Below are 8,183 nucleotides of genomic sequence, written 5' to 3'. Positions count from 1 at the left end.
GTATGCCAACATCAAGCACCACATATGCATCAGTAATAATAAGATTTGGATTATTTTCTGGGCTCTTATGAGTGTTTTAACAAAAAAGCCAATAGGCGGAATTTCCTTTTTTTTTTCAAATCAGAGGTCAACTTTGAAGGCCTGTACAGCCACAAAGCTACAAGATCCAACTTGCTATCATACCATTTTATACTCCAGAGATATGTAGCTTTCAGAAAAATATAGTGAGAATTTGCCCCCCCAAGTGGTAGTGACGACCCCCTGTGGCTCATGGACTATTAGTTTTGCTCTTGTTCGCCGCATGCTGGCAAAACAAGGCACTGCAACGTAATTTCAGTGACTGAAGCTCTCCAGGAGTGCGTTTCCCAAAAGCATCGTTGCTAACTACGGTAGCAACTAACATGGTTGCAACTATGTAAGTACGACACAACTGTTCCCCAAAACGATAGTGTGAACTATAGTGGTGGAACTTACATAGTACGATGCATCGTGACACTGCGTCAGTGTTTCCCAAAACCATAGTAGCAACTAACGTTCGCAACCACTATCGTAAAATTGTGTAGTTACAGCTACACCTCTCGACCTGTACTAAGTAGTAAGAACCATAGTAGACGACGTAACCCTGATGACGGAACACGCAGAGGACAGATGGATGAGAGGTAGCCATTAAACGATCCCATAACATTGCTGTGGGATACCATACCATAGCATTGCTGGAAGCTACAATTGCACATTACTGGACAACGTTATGTGGTACAGTGGAAAGTGAAGTGTTGTGGAGTTAGCCTACAACAGAGCGGCCTGTGGTGAAGTGTTATGGTGACCGCAATCATCTTTGTTGTTATTATTCGTGAATTTACATGTAGCCTAATGCTAATGTGTCAGCACAGATTCTTTCTAACACCTGTGAAGTTATCTGGTGATAAAGCTTTTGAATGCCAACGGTATTGTTATGTGAGGCTAGCATTGTAATTGTTATAAAAGGATAACGTTACATTGTAGTCGTATGTTAAGTGTGTTTGGATGAAGCATCTGCTAATCATACACATAGCTAACGGTATATGGACTCTACAGCCCATTATGATGTGGTGAAGTGACTGTGCTGTGGCAGAGACTGTAGCGTGTGTGCTTTACATGAGAGACGTCAGGGGTTCAAGACTGAGTCGATGGGTGTGAGGTGAGTAGCCTATGCCTGTAGAGTGGGGTTTGTGTTGTATCTTGTCTGATCACAAGCTATGTTTAGCGGGTGTATAAGTTAGGCTACTCTCAGTTATTATATGATCTTGATATTTGAACACATAGCTGAATTATGTTGGTACAATGACATTGGAGAATGCTGCTGTGAAGTTGAGTAGCATCTCGCTTGGAGAACTTTAAGACCTCTGGGACTTAAAGGACAATTCCGGCGCAAAATGAACCTGGGGGTTAATAACACATTTGTACGAGTTCGACCTTTCGCTGGGATTTATTTTCATGCTAGTCGAATGTGACCAGTTTTATTGCAAACCGCTAATTAGTGTTTAACGCTAGCCTTCGGGGCACACGTACAGTAGAAAGAAATCGCTATTTCTATACCACTAACAAGGCTCAAAATAGCACCACACTTACACAGTAGCATAATGAGGGTCTCTACATGTAAACCGAAGCATTGAGAACTTTGTAAGTGTACAGGCAGTTTATTAAAAAGAAACACATTACCGTTCACGTCTGGTTCACATACAGGCAGGCGCCTTGGGAAAACGAAACTCTGGGATGTGAAGTGAATCTCATGTGAAACGTTGTTGCTGAAAGAAAGGACTGTGCAAAAGAGAAGCACTGAACGCAACAGGAGACATAAGAGATGGCAGGCTATTTGAACGAATTTGAAGACATCGAGGATGAACCCTTATTGGACGTCGGAATATAGCCTACCAACGAAGAGCTGCGGAGCTCCGTGAAAGGGCTATGAGAGAGAGAGAGCTACCTGTAGTCAATGCTGCACACAGCCTCGCACTTCTAGAAACTGTAGGCTACCTGCGGACATTGTGAAGCTATAGCCACCGAAGAGGAGTGCCTGTGTTGCATGGAGTGGGACCTGTTGCGTCTTGACCCCCAAGAGACGCAGTGTTTTGTAGAGTCTGAAGATTCCCCCTCATTGATAAACAGGGCTGTAGTTGAAACTTTTTTCCATGTCCCGAAAAGAAATTGGAGGCGGCGATCCATACCAGAGAGACCAGATGGACATCCACTAAGTAAGTACACTATACAAGTTATGTTACATCGGAGCTTATTTCTGATAGGCCTATATTGAGCAAATTACATGATTTTAGTTCACATCGCCTGCCTGTATATGTGAACAACCAGACGTGAACGGTAATGTGTTTCTTTTTAATAAACTGCCTGTACACTTACAAAGTTCTCAATGCTTCGGTTTACATGTAGAGACCCTCATTATGCTACTGTTTAAGTGTGGTGCTATTTTGAGCCTTTTTAGTGGTATAGAAATAGCGATTTCTTTCTACTGTACGTGTGCCCCGAAGGCTAGCGTTAAAAGCTAATTAGCGGTTTGCAATAAAACTGGTCACATTCGACTAGCATGAAAATAAATCCCAGCGAACGGTCGAACTCGTACAAATGTGTTATTAACCCCCAGGTTCATTTTGCGCCGGAATTGTCCTTTAAGTGAGCATGCAAGTGCTGTGGTCAGTGTCAAAATGTGACATGATTTTCACTGATTTAACTTGTCCTTCATGGCCCAGGTATGGGTAGGCCTGTCATGGGAGGCGGAAAAATGGTAAGTTGCCTTTGCTTTGTGACCTTTCAATCTGTGTATGTATTTTGATGTCATGGCTCATAGGGAACATGTGTGTGTGTGTGTGTGTGTGGGAGGGATCATGGGGAGAAAGTGATGGTGGGAAAGTTAAGTACATTTACCCCCTCACCCCCACCAAACTAAAAGAAATGTAAAACACATAAACAAAAGGGGAAAAAACAGGTAATGTGGCAGGGAATTGTGGGGTTTGGGTGTTTAGGGGCCAAACATATGTGCAACTAATTCCCAGTGTGCTTCCAGGCCAGCAGGAAGGTGTGCAGCAGCCACTGGAATGACCTCTTCCACCTCCTCCACTAACAGCTCCTCATCAGTCGGCAGTGGGATGTGATCCTGAAGGGCCATGTTGCAGAAGCGCCGCCACCAAAACTACACTGCACGCCTTTGCAGGATGGAGCTTCAGGCCACCAGCGGATTTGCTCACACACCTTTCCACATGCCCAGGGCCCTCTCCACAACAACACGGGTCCGGCTATGGGCGTTGTTGTACCGCACCTCTGCCTCGCTGTTGGGCTCCTAGATGGAGCAGTTGACATGCTTGTATTATCATAGGGGGTTGATGGAATAAAGTAGGTCTTGAAATGTCAGTGCACTCAGGGAATATAGACATGCATTTGAACAGTATAGACTTTGCTACTATCTCAGCAGCACCTACAGTAACACTGTGTGTGTGTGTGTGTGTGTGTGTGTGTGTGTGTGTGTGTGTGTGTGTGTGTGTGTGTGTGTGTGTGTATTGGTACAGCTGGCGCAGATCCTTCAACCATTTGAGCATTGAAACATTTGTGCTATGTGAACTGTCATTTTGTGGTTGTGATTCAACACACAACTTCATAACTACAATGGATGAAAAGTAATGGTAAAAAAACTGTATCTGTGCATTTAAAATATCATGAAATACTTGTGTGTGGTAACAGTATTCAATTTTCAGTGTCACAGTGAAAACACATAACAAGGGCAACATTGGAAAAATGCTGCATAAAGGCATGAAAAACTTCCAGTGAAATGAAGGGCAATCATAAAGTAAAGTATTCATTTATATAGCGCTTTTAGAACAGAGTGAAACCCAAAGCACTTACATAACAACATGTTCAACATTGTTCATATTACATATCCATATTTATTCTGCTCTTACTGTAAGGTAACTGATAAGATACTGCACATATTTATGTTTCATTTATATTACTCTAAACCACCTTCTGCAAACCAACTGTATACTACTGTCTACACTGCACTATATTTATTGTCCTGTCTATGCACCACCTGTCTATACTTTATATATCACATTGCACTTTTCTGCCTTTTTGGCACTTCTGGTTAGATGCAAACTGTATTTGGTTGTATTTGTACTTGTGCTCTGCACAATGACAATAAAGTTGAATCTAATCTAACCATGGCAATTTTCATAGAACATAATATACATTTATCCTAAGCCTAGGCTAGTAAGCATATGATCTCCAGTCAGTAGTTAAAACTAGGACTACAGGTTCTAAACGATCATAGGAATATTTAGTGATTGAGCCTATCCAAGATTCCAACACCATTATTAATTGATCATTATCTCGAACCCACGACTACAAGATCCGAAATGCAGAGGTCTATCCTTTCACGCCACCTTGTCACGCTACAACAAATGAAAATATTGGCCAGTATTTAGCCTATAGGCTATTCGGTGTGTTTCATTAAATGTGTAACTTATTTGTTCACATTTGCTCGGTTGGCGATTTATGCTTCACTGATTAGGCTAATTAGTAGGCTACGTTCAATAGACTGTGACGTTATTATTAAAATTATCATTATTATGCCTATTATTATTAATAGCCTAATATATATATATATATATATTTTAAAAGCATACATAGCCTAGGTCCTATTGAAATTACTGCCTATTGTTGTAATAAGTATTATCATTATTATTATTATTACAGTGCATGAAAATGCACTGTACTGTTCTTCCTAGGCAACTTCTTCTTCTTATTATTATTATTCCGCTTACCACTTTTTCTAGACGCAATTTCTCTTGAACAGTTTAACTTAGAAACTTCATTCAAACTTTGTAACGTAGGTATTCAAACGGACAAAGCTGCTATGTATTTTTCATCTTTGTAACTTTTATACTTTTTAAACTATTAAAGAAAAACTTTTTAAAATTCCCCATAGACTTAACATTGCCGATTATGACATCATAATACGGCCATTAAGCAATTAGAATCCTATGGCAGGTGTTCAGGCCACCTGGATCTCAACTGCCAGTCTCAGGCTTTAAGCATACAAACTGGCCCTATTAAGACTACACATCCTGTTAAACTGCTTCCTCTGCCAAAAACTGTTTCAAAATAAAAGTCCTCACTACAATATTTCACTGTTAAACAATTTAACCCTTTAAACTACTGAACTTTTTAACTGTTTAGCCATTGTAACTGTTACTTGTCATCAACTATGACTCCTACCCACTGTAGCTAGTTAGCATGGTTAGCATAGTTAGCATGCTAGCATGTTAGCATGCTAGTTAGCATTTTTAGCAAAATTACTAAAAATTATTAGCTAAGTTAGCTAAGTCATATGGTTAGCATAGTTAGCATGCTAGCATGTTAGCATGCTAGTTAGCATTTTTAGCAAAACTGCTAAAAATGATTAGCTAAGTCACATGGTTAACATAGTTAGCATGCTAGCAAGTTAGCATGCTAGCATGTTAGCATGCTAGTTAGCATTTTTAGCAAAATTACTAAAAATGATTAGCTAAGTTAGCTAAGTCACATGGTTAGCATAGTTAGCATGCTAGCATGTTAGCATGCTAGTTAGCATTTTTAGCAAAACTGCTAAAAATGATTAGCTAAGTTAGCTAAGTAATATGGTTAGTGTAGTTAACATGCTAGTTAGCATAGTTAGCATAACTGCTCAAATTATTAGCTAAGTTAGCTAAGTAACATGGTTAACATAGTTAGCATGCTAACATTGTTAGCATAGTTAGCATGTTTAGTAAAACTGCTAGAAAATGTTAGTTAAGTTAGCTAAGTAACATGGTTAGCATGCTAGCACTGCTATAAAACATTAGCTAAGTAGCATGGTTAAAAGAATTAAAAATCTTAGCATAACTGCTAGCAAACATTAGAGCCGTTCAAACTTTTAGTTATCGTCAAATATCTACCTATGCACAGCCATTAAACTATTTGAATATCAACATTCATTAAACTGCTAGAAAACGTTAGCTAAGTAGCATGGTTAGCAGGTTAACATTGCTAGCACTGCTATAAAACATTAGCTAAGTAGCATGGTTAGCATAGTTAAAAATCTTAGCATAACTGCTAGCGAACATTAGAGCCATTCCAACTTTCAGTTATCGTCAAATATCTACCTATGCACAGCCATTAAACTATTTGAATATCAATATTCATTCAACTTCCAGTCTGTCAACAACTTTTAAACGATTTACCTTCAACTTTTAAACGGTCTACTTTTAAACTATCATTAAACTATCTATTAAACTAGCTGTCTATCAACAACTTTTAAACTATCTACTGTCTATCAACAACTTTTAAACTATCTACATTCAATTTTTAAACAGTCTACTTTTAAACTATCAACTTTTATTAAGCTATGCAACCACCATGTCTATCCTAGCATCACCGTAGTAACCATCTCTTTATTATCTGTTTTAACTATACATGATATTTTACATCACAACTTTAGCATTTTCATGCACTGGTAATTCCTTGGAATTGCATTTCTAGTTATTATTGATATTATAACTGCTGGGCCCAGGAAACGTCATGTCAAATTTCATTACTTTTACGTGACTTCATGCGTTCGGCTCTAACCGACAGAGCCCGACATTCTCCGAACACATCTGCAACCATTGTAGTCTGAACTATGTTGGTTGAAACCAACATGGTTCAAACTAACAAAGTACTATGTAAGTACGACGGCTTTGGGGAACAGTCGTAACTTGCATGTTGGTTAGTTGAACAATGCATCGTACCACGTTAGTAAAAAGCTAACCTCCGTAGTTGTACGGGAAACGCACCCCAGAACGTTTGTGGTTCTGCATTGATGGATTTGCGAGATCTCGCAAAAGAAAGTCAATATCTCGCAAAAGAAACTCGAGATCTTGCAAAAGAAACTCGAGATCTCGCAAAAGAAAGTCAATATCTCGCAAAAGAAACTCGAGATCTCGCAAAAGAAACTCAATATCTCGCAAAAGAAACTCGAGATCTCGCAAAACAAACTCAAGATCTCGCAAACCTAGTCAATGTTTGTCCCAAGTACATACCTTTTCTCAGTATTTTTTTTTTTTATTTATTTATTTATTTATTTATTTTTTCATGTCACCTCACGGGCTCCGTAATTCCCAGCTCCGTAACAGAAAGGTAATATTTGAATGTAAGCTATACAATGTAGGCTATAGATATTTTATATCATATATAGCCTACACAACCAAGGGACGGAAGTTATCCTCTGAAAGCAGGGCATCTTCATATTTAGTGTTGTCGGAGTAGTGTGCCGATATTTGTTTTTTTAGTGTATCGGCATCGGCTGATAAGCGCTGCGTTCGCAGATAGTTTTTTCCCCGCATTATTTACATACAGGCGTCCACAGGCAGGTCTGTGTTGCTGGAGACGCTGCAATTCACGTGCAGACTGCCCCTCCCCCAAGAGCAGAGAGCTGAAAGCCTGCTCTTCAAGACAACAGTAGGCCTAAACTTTAAACTTTCAAAGCATCTTTTAACTGTTTGACTTAGCTGAAATATTGCCATACACTTTGAAGGTGGAAGCAAGTTTGTGGGTCCAAATGGAAAATGCGAATGATATAGGTAGCCTACTTTATTTAATGCTTAATGCCTCGTTTATAAAACTGCTTGCCATTGTATTTAGGTAGCTGCAAATAGATAAGTTGTAGGCTAGGCTATCCATATGCATGCGGTAGCTAGCTGTTACAAACACTGATCATATGTAATGCCAACGTTGTTCCGTGGTATTTGTGGGAGTTTTATTCAGCGACCACCTGGCTGAGTGTTGGACGCGTGTGGTGTGTGTCTCCCTCCCTGAATGCCCCTCTTCTATAAAACTGCTTGCCATTGTATTTAGGGAGCTGCAAATAGCTAAGTTGTAGGCTATCCGTATGCATGGGGTAGCGGTGGTCAATCATATGATTAAGTAATGCCGACGTTGTTCCGAAGTATTTGTGGGAGTTTTATTCAGCGACCATCTGGTTGAGTTTTGGACGCGTGTGTTGTGTGCGTCTCCCTCCCCCTCTCCCTTCGAGCGGGCGGAGTTGCCATCGCAGTGATATCAGAGCTTTAATAATGAGAGACGTGTTATATGTAGTTGAATATTAATTCGTGTTGTTTAGAGCCGTTTGCTAACGTTATCATTATCAA

The 8,183-nt window shown here is 39.7% G+C and overlaps 1 long non-coding RNA gene across 1 annotated transcript; it reads left to right on the top strand.

Moving 5' to 3' along the window:
- The first annotated feature begins 350 nt into the window (after window positions 1–350).
- On the top strand, window positions 351–3,123 carry LOC143100785 (uncharacterized). The gene is made up of 3 exons (XR_012981939.1): window positions 351–415; window positions 2,739–2,773; window positions 3,053–3,123. It is a non-coding gene; the product is annotated as an uncharacterized LOC143100785 (long non-coding RNA).
- Window positions 3,124–8,183: the final 5,060 nt, after the last annotated feature.

Source organism: Alosa pseudoharengus, unplaced genomic scaffold, assembly GCF_046254945.1.
Source record: "Alosa pseudoharengus isolate Yale_2024_CS ecotype anadromous, Long Island Sound unplaced genomic scaffold, YU_APseudo_1.1 YU_APseudo_1.1_scf_3, whole genome shotgun sequence".
Lineage (NCBI taxonomy): Eukaryota > Metazoa > Chordata > Actinopteri > Clupeiformes > Clupeidae > Alosa > Alosa pseudoharengus.
Note: the sequence above shows the minus strand (reverse complement) of the source record. Positions and strands in the feature narration are given on the sequence as shown.